Below are 14,736 nucleotides of genomic sequence, written 5' to 3' on the forward strand. Positions count from 1 at the left end.
CCAACTTTGTGCGAACAGTTTAGGGATGGCCGCTTCCTGTTCCAGCATGGCTGTGCACCAGTGTACAAAGCAAGGTCCATAAAGACATGATGAGCAAGTCTGGTGTGGAAGAACTTTTTTTGCACAATGACCTGACCTCAACCCAACAGCACAGCTTGGGGATGAATTAGAGCAGGCCTTCTAATCCAACATCACCGTTTGACCTCAGTTCTGGAAGAATGACTAGCACACTCCTAAACCTCGTGGAAAACTTTCACAGAAGAGTCGAAGCTGTTATAGCTGCAAAGGGTGGGCCGACACAATATCAGACCCTATGGATTAAGAATAGGACGTCACTCAAGTTGATGTGCATGTGAAGGTAGATGAGTGAATACTTTTGGCAATACAGTATATATGGTGCCTGGCAAAACATTTGAGCCAACCCAAAGACAGCGGAATTTTAAGAGGCATAAAATAACATGTCATATTAGTGGATAATTTCAGTGACCCACTATTAGCAAGCACTTTGGTGACAGCGGGAAGGAAAAACTCCCTCTAAACAGAAAGAAACCTCCAGCAGAACCTCCAGGGAGGGGCGGCCATCTGCCATGGAGGTCAGAAGAAGTGGCAGGCCTATCTACAGATGAACAGTATCTGAAAGTCGTGTCCTCAAGAAACAGGGAAGAAAAGACTTGACACAGGACCCAAGACACGTATCTGACCCTTCAGTTTATCCATCTGTTCACCAAACTTAATCCAAAATAGTTTCATTTCAGTGAAGGGTGGCTTTCAAGAAGTCATTCTTAAGCAAAGCAAATAGGACAGAGGTACGCCAGATTACACAGAAACTCGGCCAGAAATCAGTGGTAGCAGGTTTTATAAAGCGACAAATCCACATTTTTAATTTTTGGTTCAAATATTACAGAAGAGGTCAACAGAAAAGGCGTCTAAAGCCATTTGTAAAAATCAGTGGAGGCCGTCATGCAGTAAAAGAAGACATAGTGTTACATTGTCTCCCTATCAGTCATGGAGTGACCTTCAAAAGGCAGCTAGGAGGAACAAAAGAGCAAACTTCCAAAGGAGAGCTTTGGGATGTCCTCCAAGACGCCTGGGTAATTATCACAGAATACTAAATAAATTACAAGACAGCTTGACTAGAAAAATCAGGCTTTGCTGAAAAAGTGTATAAAGCCAACAACGGTTACGGGAACATCAGGTCCATGGCTGCACTGGCACACAGACACGTCTGCCCCGTTTAATGCTGAAAAATGAATTTGTGGCATTCAGTATCTGAGTTTAGAATAATCTACCTTCGAATCATGTTGAGCACTTTCATCAAACTATTTCGGCAGAGGAAGTGTGCGCCTAGGACCAACAAAAACAACAGGAGTCTCTGAGTAAGAGATATCAAGAGATAGCAGGTAACCTTATCACCTTATTTTGGTTTAGAAATTCTGTTTGCAGCTGCTGTGGAAATTTTTATGTTTACCCAAATTATCTCACTGAGTGGATTAGTTCATACTAAAAGTGAGGAAAAGCAAAGTCCAAATGAAAGTGAAGGAGAGCGTAACACAGAGGGTTTGTTGCCCTGCGGACATGCTGATGGATGTTAGTAAGTTAAGTCTATTAGTAGCAGCCAGCCAACCAACCTGGTGATGTCTGCACTCGCACAAGATGGCTCTGCACACGCTCTGAAAACTTTAAACTCTTTTAAAAAGTCCTACAATGAGGCTGCAAAAGGTTCACTTGCAACTAGACAGAAACCGTATTTAAGCAACTGTACCTCATCAACAAGACAGCCCACCTCAGACAACCTAACAGTGTGTCGTCGTTTTTTGGCACCACCTAAGAGATTCTTATGTACTGGGGTTTTTTTGCATCCCATGCTACTGAAAGTTTTGAGCATTTTCGTAAGCATATCAGGTATCAGACATCAGGTTTGAAAACCTAGTACTCTAACCACCCCATAGGACTGTGCAGTAGGGCTGCTCGATTATGGCAAAAATGATCATCACGATTATTTTCACTGAAATTGAGATCTCGATTATTTGACGATATTTATTTAACAATAACAATGTGTTGAATAACGGCTTTAAAGATTGTCAAAAAATAATATAAAATAGTGCAAATACTGATAACAGTGCAAATGTTTGCAATATAAAAAATAAATGAAAAATGTAAACATCTGTGTTTAGTGAACTTTGCAGTGTTGCTCTGTGGTGCAGCTACGACACCGTAGCAAAGTTTACACACTGTGTCTACTTGATCCACGTCTGACTCCACCAACCCATAATGTTTCCACACCACTGAAGTTTTTTTACCTCTCTTTTCAACCAACAGCAGTCGCTCTCCTCTCCAAATAACTTCTGCTTAGCTTTCCGAGCTTCCCTCGGGTCCTCTTAATCAGCGGTCCCCAACCCCCGGGCCTCGGACCGGTAACGGTCCGTGAGTCGTTTGGTACCGGGCTGCGAGAGTTGAGGCTCCGGTGTGAAATGTATGGTTTTCAGGGTTTTTATCGTTTACTCGGTTTTCCTGGGTCTTTTCACGTGTGTTATGAATAAATTTTCTTTTTTTCGGTACCGGTACTAGTTTTATTTTGTTGTATTTATCGGCGACACCTTAAAGGCCGGTCCGTGAAAATATTGTCGGGCATAAACCGGTCCGTGGCGCAAAAAAGGTTGGAGACCGCTGCTCTTAATTGTTGTGACACGTGTTCGAAATGCAGAGAGGTGCGCTCGATTTGCCACACGGAGCAGCGCGAGAGTAAAGCACGAGGGAGGGGCTAATAATCGGCTCAGTCATTTTTAATGATCGTTGAAAGCCCAGATCGTAATCGAGATTAAAATTCGATTAACTGAGCAGCCCTACTGTGCAGGTTAGCTAAACTCTGCAAAATAATTTCCAAATTAATTATTTGGAAACACGACTGCTCCTAAAACACACACAAAAATAGTTTTTTGGCCAAAGTTCAAACTTCATTCATTTGAATCTGCCCTAGTAACCTCGTGCTTTACTTTGACAGAATTTTCATTTTCTCAAATTTTTATATTTCGATAATTTCGATATTTCCTATAAAATATTTTTCTATTTTATCCACAAAACAAATGTTATATAGAAGGCAAAAGAAGAGGCTTCTGTACTACGTGCTATGGTAAGTATTAATAAAGCATCACAATCTAAGTTTCTGAAGAAGTCACTTGGATGATGACGAAACATTTCTCTGAAAACGCCGCGTCCAGATGAACAGAATCAACTTTTTGGGATTTCATTATGTCGCACAGAAACACCAACTCACATCTGCACTTGTATCCCATTATCCACTGTTCGGTATGTTCCTTTATTTTCCATGAAATAAGATAAATGACAAATAATAAAAATAAATAAATTGTGCTGTCGGCGTTAATCTCGTTAAAATGACGTTAACGCCATAACTGCATTAACGTGGCAAATCTCAGCCAATCTTAGCGAGTTACCGCAGATCGCCCCGTGCGCGGGGCTGCCCGGCGTCAACATGTTAGCACGGTTAGCTCGTTAACGCATTGACACGCGCAACCCTGCGATCTGCACCAACTCACTTTTTTTTGTAAAAAACTTCCTACATATAAAAAAAAAAAAAAGACATCTTGTAACAGGTTCTAATTAAAGTTGTTACAAAGTATTGATGTGCGACCTGATACAAAGAAAACTTCAGGCTACTATTGACGATATTGATCTGATACTTTGTATAAAAAGTTAATGCGCTTGGAAAATCTAAAGCAGCGTACACTACCCGGTAAAAGTTTGGACCCATCTTCTCATTTTTCTTTATTCCCATGACTATTTACATCGTACATTTTCACTAAAGGCATCAGATCTATGAACGAACACATACGGAGTTATGTGGTAAACAAAAAATTGTGTGAAAAACTCAAAACATGTTTGATATTTTTGTTTCTTCAAAACAGCCTCCCTTTGCTTTGCTGACAGTGAAACCTTGGCCTTCTCTCAACGAGCTTCGTGATGTATGCGTAGATATTACACAGTGTACTGCAAGGACGCTGCATCATTAAAGCCTAATCATTCAAATAATCCACTTTAACTGATCTACTCAACAGCCTTACCAACTGAACTGGTGTGACACACATATTACTCCAAGTTAAACTCATACAGCTATTTATTGTAACACGTTTTATTAACGTAAATTTGAACAAATGGGATTCCGCAGTTTTAAGCATGCAGGGAATTCCAGTTGTTTAAACATTGACACAAAAATGTAAACCTAGCCATGAGTCGCTTTCCGAAATTCAGCAGCAGTGCTACACCTCGCAAACAGCTCCACATCTTCTCTCAGTTCCTGGACAGTGCCTGCAGCACCAAAGGACTCTGTGTCGCTGTAGCAGCAACTGTTCCTCTCCTCATCATCATCATATTGTTTGTGTTTGACAAGGTTTGTGTTCTTGCCACATGCATCGCAAACCGCGTCCTGGCTCCGTCTATGATCAGCCGCTATTGTCAACAAAACGAGCGAGGACACGAGCCGCGATGCATTTCTGCAGCCGCATTTCACATATCACTGTGACAGGCGGAAGAACAAGTAGATCCTACCAATCATTTACACGCTCCCAGTAACACAGTGTTCTTGTTAATGATAACCTACAGAAATTACTAATATTTTAATATGACAATCGATTCCAGAACATAAATAAGTGAAACAGGAGGAATCAATATTTTATAATTAGAAAGATTTCTAGAATGATTTGGCATTTTGTAGTAACCTTCACTTTCCCATAATTATATTTTGAAAAATTCAGATTTTTCATGAGAGTATATTCTAATAGTAGTGAAATTGTCGATTTCACAATAGATTTCAAGCATCTTTAGAATTCTCTTCAATTTGCTTCACTCTCCTCTGAATATACGATTCTTTATGCCTCAAACAGTTAATTTCACCAAACCAGTTAATCGCTCATCTAGTTGGACTCATATCTTTCTGTTGCACAGGCTAAAATAAATGTACTACACTGCTTCAAAGTACAGTGCGTCCTAACAGCAGGACACTTGTTCCACTTGTCATGCTACAGCCTTATTCCAAAATGGATCAAATTCATTTTTCACTTTAAATTCTACACACAATGCCTCACAGTGGCAAAGTGAAAATAGTGAAAAGGAGTTTGCTTGAAATCTTCGCTAATTTATTACAAAATAATAAACTAAAATATAACATACGGCTTTGCCATGACACTCAAAATTGAAGTACAGGTGCATCCTACTGACTTTCTGTCACATGTTTCAACAACTTGATTGAAGTCATCCTGTGACAGATTCAGTTGATTGGACATGATTTGGAAAGGCACACACATACCTGTTTATGTAAGGTCCCATAGCCGCCACCATATCATCACATTATTCTCCTGAAGGACAATAAAGCCGCATACACGCTGATACAGAAAGACAACTCAAAACTGGAAGCAAAGACTTGGCTGAGTGGTTTTTGTCTCAAGTTTTCATGTGTCTGTATATCTCTGATCGCCTGCACTAGAATATCATCAAAATGGTGGTAAAAACCAACACAATCATACATTTGTGTCCTCAACCTAGCTGTGGCGGCCGCGGGACAACGCACCTGGTTTTAAAACTTAAGATGTGCACAACCAACCAAAGCACAACAAATACGGCGGCATTAGGAAGGTGACCGAGAACCCAAGGTTCACTCTGACAGAGCTCCAGCATTGCTCTGTAGAGGAAAGACAACCATTTCTGCACCACTTCACCAATCAGGCCTGTGTGGTAGAGAGGCCAGACGGAAGCTACTCCTCAGTAAAACACCTGCCGGGAGTTTGCCAAAAGGCACCTAAAAGGCTCTCAGACCATGAGAAACAAAACTGTCTAGTCGGCTAAAACAAAGGTTTAACTCTTTGGTCTGAATGTAGCGCTGAAACCAGGCTCCTGGCCAGTACCATCCCTACAGCGAAGCATGGTTGTGGCAGCATCCTGCTGCAGGGATATTTCAGAGTTGAAAGAAAGACGAATGCAGCAATGTAGAGACATCCTTGATGATAACCTGCTTCAAAGCACTCTGGACCTCAGACTGGGATGAACAGGCCCACGACCATAAGGTGCTAGACACACAGAGAGAAAGCACTAATGTTACTCATCCAGCTCAAAGTTACTCACCAAGTGGCGAGGGCTACTGAGTAAGCTATGCTGATTATAAAATGATCAGGGGTGGAGCCACACAGATACACCACCTCAGCCTGCTGAAAGCACAGAGAGAGGCAGAATCCATTTCTCTGGGGAGAAGGGTGAAGAAGACATTAGCTATGGCTAGAAATCCCAAATTCATTGCCACCTCACTCTACTGTGATAACCATCTGACACAAGCCCAGAAGTCTGATTTTGCTGCATTCCAAAATCACTTTGAGGATGTGTTCCCCTCCGCCCAGTCCCACCACACTTACACTGCACCACTTTGAAACTCGCCCATGTCTGATGGTGCGTTCACGGCTCTGTAGGTTACCTGAACACAAAAGGCAAATGGTTCAGAGGTAACTGGCTGCTCACATTGAAAGCTCACTTTTTCACTGGACTTAAGGGAATCTGCCGGTAGTCTGGTTGTCTCCAGAAGGAAAAGATGGTGCTCTCCACTCTGTATGGTTTTACCAATTCGTCACCCTTCCTGTCAGCTTGTTCAGAGCTCCATCACTTTCCAATGCCTTTACATGATTTCAGCATTTGCACTGACATCTGGCTGAAATCTCTGATGGCGGCAGAGCTCGTGGCCAACACGGAGAAGTGGGTGTTTGGACGGAGGGAGGTATCTGCCATCTCGTTATCAGTATCTAGAGTACTAAGACCATTCCAAGACCAAACCAAAGGTAAGCTGGCTTTTACATGTGGTTGGTTACTAGCTCAGGTTTACTAGCTCAGAGCTGTGTTCGCAGTGTCTGACTGAAAAGGCTCTCTGTGGGGAACCCCTGCTTCACACTCCGAACTGTTTTTGTTCTGCAGACTGATGCCTCAAGCATGAGGCCTGTTTTGTCCCTGCAGGTAAAGGGGGCCGACCCCACCAGTGGGTTACTCGAGACAAAAGCTATCAAAGTGTGCGACCAGACTGCTCATCCTTTCCTACTTTCCATCACAAAAAAGAGGCCATGCCTGGATCAATCACTGGTATCGCTCCTTAAAACCATTTAAATACAAGAATCTGTAGGCCAGGGGTGCAGACGGCTTTGGCCAATTTCCTGCCTTGTTCATGGGGGGAGGAGTAGGCTAGGCCACAGAATGGAGGTATGTGGTCGCAGGGTGTGGTTTGTGGTTTATGGCTCAATTACAGGGAACGGGGTGGTGTGTTCAATGGCAGTGCCAGGGGAAACTGGCTGGCACATATGCCAGCAAACATATAATTATGTCTCTCTGATTTCACACAGTAGCACGCTGGGATCAAGGTGTGTGTAGCAGGAGTCTAGTGCTGCCAGCTGTGAAGGTGTAGCAGTGAGCTCGAGCTGACTGGACAACATAGTGCAAATCATTGGAAAGTGCAAATTTGGTGGTGAATAAAGAAATTTGCAGCGACCAAGAAACGCTGTGCTACAGCTTTTTTTAAACATTTACATTTTTACATAAGTTGTGTTCCCAGATTGCCCGTCCCCCAGCACTGTTTAGGAAATCTATCTGAACAAGTCCTCTCACTTCTCCTCTAGTCACATAAATTACAGTAAGTTATACTTTTTCTGGAGTGAAATCATCGACCAGGTTCAGTAAATATCACACACTGCTACGTTTCTTTATTTATATTTAATCTTGATCATATGGTTGATAAAATACTAAAAATGATTTTTGTCGTCTGCATGTGTCAGCCGGTTGTGCTTCACATGAGTAGAAATGGCTGAGAAAACATCATCCCTGTTACTGTCAGGGTTTTGTGGACACTTGTCCCAAAAATGCCATGCAGGGACTCTTTCCATGACAAAGGTGGCAAAGAAAAGCTTTTTAAAAAAAATCACATTTAAATGATATTATTTTGAAATAGAATAAACTGCCATGGTTTTATTTAAAAAAGAAAATCATGGTATGCTTTATATACCAAGAGTTCTCAAGCTGTTGACTTTATTAAAATGAGCAAGCACTTTGTACAGAAATTGAAGTTGACATAAGACTTTTATTAAGTAAAAAAAGGATACGTTAAATTAAATCAGTGAAATGGTAAAAACCAATGTGAAACCAGGAAAACGTTAACTTCTCATAAAAATGTCTATTTTATTTAAAAGTTCGCTGTTGGCACAAAACCCAAAAGTTAATACGGGTGTAGCCGTGAAATAATGTTAAATCTGCATCCTGATGGGTTTCATATATTTACAGGGTGGGGCGAGCTTTCAGCCGTGGTACATCCTGTCCTATTGCTCCTCTGTCCACCCTGGTACGTCTGTTTTTGTGACTATAGAGAAAATGGACAAATTCTTAATGCATATTATAATTTTATACGTATTTTAAGAGTTATAAGACTGTTAGTTATTATCCTTGTTAATCAAATCGAGTTTTAAATATTGCTTAAAGGTGCAGCACTTCGCACCATGTATTACACTGAAAACATAATAAGGCGGATTCATCGAGTAATCTGATTATAAAAAATCCTCGACACAAACTCTTTGCTTCGACATTTCTTTTAATCCACGGCTCTGTGGCGCACGGTTGTCACGCGAGTGCTTCACCTGCATTTATAACTAAAAACAGACCTGGAATAGAAACGTATTTAGGAGCAGCATGTGAATAAAGAGTCTGACAAAGTTAAGCCTACGCCGCCCGCATTTTAAAACATAAACTATGATAACAAAGCGAATACGATGCTGTCCTAGTTGAACATGGAGCCAGGAAAAGGCTAGTGGGAGTCCTTCATCAAACCACCTGACCAACAAACTGTGTAGGTGCTCGTCCACCACCGTTTGCTTTACACAACAAAACATCTGCAGCAAGCATCCAGAGGTTGTTTTAAACTGAGCCTGATACGATGTTTAAATGACAGCTCAAGGCTGACAGCACTTAAACTGAAACAGGATGTTTCAGTTATTTATTTTTATTTCTTTATTAAGTTGAGCTGCTGTGTTGTACATAGTGCTGATGCGGGACAGTTTCCAATGTTGCTGTATTATTGTACTAGGTATGACTGTGCAATGACAATAAAGAGTTATCTTATCTTACAGCTGATCTAAACATTAGGAGCACATGCCTTTGAAAGGCCAAATCTGTGCAAAAATGTGGATTCATTCTCATTTTCTGTCAGGTAGTCACACTGTCATGACGTTCTGATGGCAAAAGCAAACAAACTTTCCTTTTTGAATGTGGTCGGGTTGTTGAACTGCATAAGCAGCACGCCATCGCTGCTGAGGTGGGACGGCTGAGGTTCAGGGGCGTCCAGATGTTGCAGAGAGCATCCCTCATGACTGAAGGCCCATGACTCACTGGTAACGACTGGGATTTTCAACAGGACCACGCTACAGTACACAATGCCTGCAGGACGAGGGATCTCTTCCATCACTCATATTAACATTATTATTAATATTAATTACCATCTCCACCATCATGTCTTGGTTTAGGGTTAAGCATTAACCAACCAAACATGAAACACACCGAATCTACCTCAGGAAATAAAACTCTTTTTATCCCCATTAACATCAGAAAGCCTCCAAGAAGACAAAGCAAAGATACTTTTTTATGCCTTAGTTTAGATCACATATATAGCTTTATTTATTTGATTTTTCCTTTGAATTTTTTTATCTTTAATTTAATTAAAATTACTCGATTAATCAGTGGAATATTCAACAGAATACTCGATTGTTAGAATAACCGATAGCTGCAGCCCTAAAACACACGATACCCGAGGTAGTGCTGGTTTCTTCCATGCTGACATACACAGTAGAAATGGTTGCACCTTTCATGCTTGGTTATATACAAGTACCCCTCTGGCACCAAGTAGATGCACCTATAGCATAAATCTGAAAATCCCAGGTGATTTTCAGAAAATTGACCTCTGACCTTGACGACAAAGTCATCGGGATTCAAACTTGTCTGAGATTTTTAATAGTGTAACGTATGGTATGATTTTTTTTTTTTTTTTTTTTTTTTTTTTAAATCTTATGTTGCCATGTTTTTGTTTTTTAAAAAAAGGATTTTTAGAAAACTTGACCTCTAAGCTTGATTGTGACCATTGATCTAAGATTTTTAGTACATGCGCTTTGGTCTGACTTTGAAAATCCAATGTGATTTCCTTCATAAGAGTCACACACAAGATTCACAAGATTTTCAGAACACTTGACTTGTGACACTGAAACTCATCTGAAATTTCTAGTAGACGCACATCTCGTATCAAATTAAAAATCATACGATGACAGATTCCCAAGTGACTGCATCCACAAACTTTGTACAGTGATGTACATGACGAATGAAAAACATCACCGAACCAAAAGTTTATGCTGTTGTCTTCCTTGTGCACAGCCATACGTTCCCAATGTGTCTTTACAACCGCTCAGGTTTTGTTTCATCTGGTCACATCCCGCTCTCACTTTTTGCAGTGTAGCCCGGGGCAGTCGCTGCAGATGAGCTGGAGGCACAGATCTGCGAGCAGGTCTTTCTCTATGGGCGTGTCAATGATAGATTAGTGTGGGAGCATAGGGATTCCCAGACTGCACAGAGGGCCACCACTGCAACAGTTCTTTGGAAACCTTCTTGTTTTTAAGTTTGAGCCTGACTGATTCCCTCCCATCAGCCATTCCCTCTGAAGAACACATGAGCATATTCCACATCTATCGAGTATACTGACTATATGGACAGCCGTGTGCATAGTCAAGCCATAAAAAAGTAAAACCTTTCTGTGTGGGAACAGGTGTTTTCCTCCTCCGGGGAGATTGTTTATACAACATCCATAATTGATTAGAGAGAGATGGAAAAATATGGAAAAAAAATATTTTAAATATCAGACTGTTGTCACAGACGGGTGGAAATTAAAAATTTTCTCCACTTTTTGTATCGGCCACTCAAACTTTTCACCAGCCATTATTTTTCTTTTTTGTGTGTAACATTTGAATGATGCATTTCACCTCCTTATGGCCTTTAGACAATCCGAGGTCCCTGATGGCCTCTAATTCCGAGTATTTTGTGCTAACAACAAAGCTATCAGTCTTGCTGCTGGAAGGCGTGTGCTGCCGACAGCTGGAACAAAACATTGACTGGCTGCTCTCATCAAAAATGAGCCAGTCGCGTAACTCACCGTTGTCACTTCTTTTCCATTTTTCGTTAAAAAACTGCCGTTTAATGTCCCATCGTAACACCTCGAGGAGTGTTTTTGTTTCTGCCACCTGCTTAGCTCCACAAATGTAACACCACATTGCTAAACTGCTCGAATTTTCCCTCCTCTTTCAAAAGCCCCTTTTCCATTAGTACCTCCTCGGATCGACTCGCCACGGATCACCAAGACTCGGATCGACTGGTGTTCCATTGTAAACCAGTACTACCAAACCTGCGTGGTTGTCACCATTGCAATGTGTTTGAGCATCCCGCGACGTCGAGGCGACGATACACCTGCTGCTCCGTCTGTGGCTTTTCATCAGACTTGTGAACCACAGCGTTGTTTGTTTGGAGCCATTTCCCTCATTGCCTGGTTTCAAAGATGGCAGTTTTAACTTTCGTGAACAAGACGTGCTCGTGACTCGTCAAGTGACGCTACTGCCCAGCCAATCTGTCGACGACACATTTTAGTACCTGCTCGGATCGCATAACGGCATTTAGAGCAGACTAGCAGCAACACATCCGCATTGCCGCCCACGACAGGTCAGGACTGCAAATTAAACGTAGTTTTTTCTGTTCAAACTTAAATCCGCCACGGTGGCTTCTGCATTGTTCAAATTTACCACGACTTCATAAACTTACCCACATTTGGCCAGTGGCGGGTGCTAATTTCCACCCCTGGTCACAGATCATAATAAGAAATTTCCAAGAATATACTTGGACATTCTTTAATATTACAGTCCTAGGTTTTCAAGAACAGATCAAAAAATTCTATCACTGCTTCAATTAATAAGGTTTATTAACCTCATCACACCACAGACGCCACTGGGAAGCATGGAAAACCGCATGTATATGAAAGTTCAGAAACATATCTAATACACAAAACCTTCCAAAGTCAGGATATTATTCTGAACAGCCATGTCTCTCTACAGACTGTTACTGAGACATGTACCACAGCCTTTTATTAAACTAGTACCACTTCCAGACTCATCAGCACCAAAGTATTGTTAAGTGTCTGGACAAACTGTTATTTAAGCAATGTTAATGTATTCTTACAGAGCTCGTGTTTCCTTCTTTTCAGCTGAAACAAAGGAGCTTTAAACCTGCTGGTCTTCAGCGCAGCATTCTGACTCCAACGCTGATGGTATTTGTAAAATAGTTACTTACCTGAAAAAACAAGTCTATCTTATTGGATTACCTCAGGTTTTTTTTTGATCATAACTTCTTAAAGAGGTATGAAATGGAAATTGAATTATTTCTGTCTCATATAGAATCCTTTATAGGCTGGATAAATGCTCACTTTATAACTAACCATTACTGACCAGTTTCAAATGAACACAATAACCAAGTTTTTTTAAGCACCACTCACTTTTCCATCTACTATTTTTTAAACCACCGTCCTCGACTTTCACTGCAAGGTTGGCATCAAATTTAAAATGTGCAACATTTCTTAGTTTCGACATTTCAAATGCTTTCTTCGTTCCATTTTAGTTGAGACAATACATTACTTACAAACCATCACAATGCTTTTGTTTACTTTTTCCACACTGTCACACCTTTCTAAAAATCAAGGCGGTACACTACTACAAAAATGTAAAAAGCTTTCAGTGTGGCAGCGAGGATGTGTATGCTGCTATGGCTGCCAGGAGATTCAAGAAAAAGGACGAGTAAAAAACTCCACAGCTGAGATTACACTACTACTCAACAGCAGGGACCTTTCATTCATACAACCCCACAATCACCAAGTGTGTCGAAGGCTGAATGTTTTAGGTCTGGAAACGTTTACCCTAAAATTCAAAGGCTCGAGCGTTGCTTTAATGCCACACTGTCACAAATTTGTCATAAAGAAGAGAAAAGTGACAAAACAATGAGAGCTCCTGCAGTAGACCTTTTATTCCCAGTTTTCCTGTGGCAAAGATCTGAGTTGTACAGTCGATGCTGTATGAAGATGGAAGTTAAAATGGCTAGCTCCTGTTGACAAACCTCTTATAGGAGAGGAAGGCACAGATATCCGTCTCCATTTCACCTCAAAGATAACTGTACTGTATGTAACGCAACTGAAAGAAGTCAATGTAAATATCAGCATGTGACTGCCTGAAATCCCGAGCAAGCAGCAGCAGCAGCAGCAGAGAGGCTGAAGAGGCACCAATTTGTCTGAAATGAGCTTGTGTGCACCAAAGAATAATAGCAGCACACATTAAATATTGATTCCAGTTTGGTGTCTAACGTCATCTCGACATCCACCTCCGTTAATCCGCCGATCAGGAAACAATCAACCGTCTGGCCCGAGTAAAGCCTTGCCCTTACAGTAAAATGTTGGTTATGCTGACAGGCGCCAGGCAGCCATTTAGGTGCATATGGAGTCAGTTGAGTCTCTACGTAAATGGCTGATGCATTTCGAATTTTTCTTCCTAATTGCTGAGAGCCATCAGCACCCCCGGCCTCCTCCTAGCGCCTTTTAATCCGCCACTTTATATAGCCTTGCTTCAATAAAACCGTCTCACGACCTCGTCTCATTCCACTGTTCTCTCAAGAAGCTTTTACTAGTACCTGAAAGACCGTGTTTCTTTATCGAGTCTGAGTTAACCCCTAGAGACTCTGGATGAAACAATGAAACGGATTGGAGGCACTCCGACCAACGTTTCCATCAGAATGTAATTACAACACGTCCGTTAGCAGCTCGGCGCTTATCAAAACAAAAAAGCCACACACGATAAAAAAAAAAAAGATCCATAGTGTTTGTGTTGCGACTAGAGGCCTTTAAATGTAAAGTAACAGTTGCAGGCGGCATTGCTGGTCGCCAACATGTCAGCATGCATCAATAAATAGCGAAGCAAAGGCGCTCCATTGTCTGACAGCGTATCAGCGTATCCGCTAACAGGAAAACGACACAATAACCGTCCGGCTGCGACGTCAAATCCACAGTTGCCGTTTCAAAACATCCCTGACCAGAACCAGGCCCCGTACACATCCTCGGACTCACCTGTATCTCCTTTCGCCTCAGTGTGTAGCGTCTCCGGGTTCACGGTCCGGTCCTGACGCGTTGCAGCAGCCCCTCACCACCAGTCCCCGGCACCGGCAGGCAGCACTGAGAAGCTGATTGGGCCTCGATAGACACTCACCCTTTCGGTGCATCCAGACAGCCAGCTAATTGGTCAGACGCTCTCTCCGTGAAGTCCAGACAGCGCAATGAATGGCTGTTCGATTCCACAGAAGACCCAGACAGACAGCTGATTGGTCGTTTATTTCCGCGGCGGAGACAGAGTGCGACTTGATTGGATGGTAGTAGTGTTGTTGTCTGTGTCTATATGGAGAGCCATGTTACCTCAAACGAGACGAAAAAAACAGTGTTTGGTTGTATTCACTGAACTAAACCGGATCATTTATGGTGCTCCAAATTATTTTTACCCAACGACGTCTGAACGACCAAAAACAACAGCTACATTTTCGGAGGAGAATTTTAGCGACTTCTTGTTACACCCGTTTCCTAACGGGTATTCT

The 14,736-nt window shown here is 41.8% G+C and overlaps 1 protein-coding gene across 2 annotated transcripts in view; it reads right to left on the minus strand.

The window, feature by feature from the left end:
* Positions 1-14,374, minus strand: part of gatad2b (GATA zinc finger domain containing 2B) — a 41,882-nt gene extending 27,508 nt beyond the window's left edge. Inside the window, exon 1 of one of the 2 annotated variants that reach the window (XM_084918683.1) lies at positions 14,219-14,374. The gene's annotated coding sequence lies outside the window, so the exon portion shown is untranslated. The remainder of the gene's footprint in view (positions 1-14,218) is intronic. The other variant, XM_084918682.1, reaches the window with a different exon arrangement.
* Positions 14,375-14,736: the final 362 nt, after the last annotated feature.

This window comes from Perissodus microlepis, chromosome 22 (assembly GCF_051167445.1).
Source record: "Perissodus microlepis isolate ML-2025 ecotype Zambia chromosome 22, ASM5116744v1, whole genome shotgun sequence".
NCBI lineage: Eukaryota > Metazoa > Chordata > Actinopteri > Cichliformes > Cichlidae > Perissodus > Perissodus microlepis.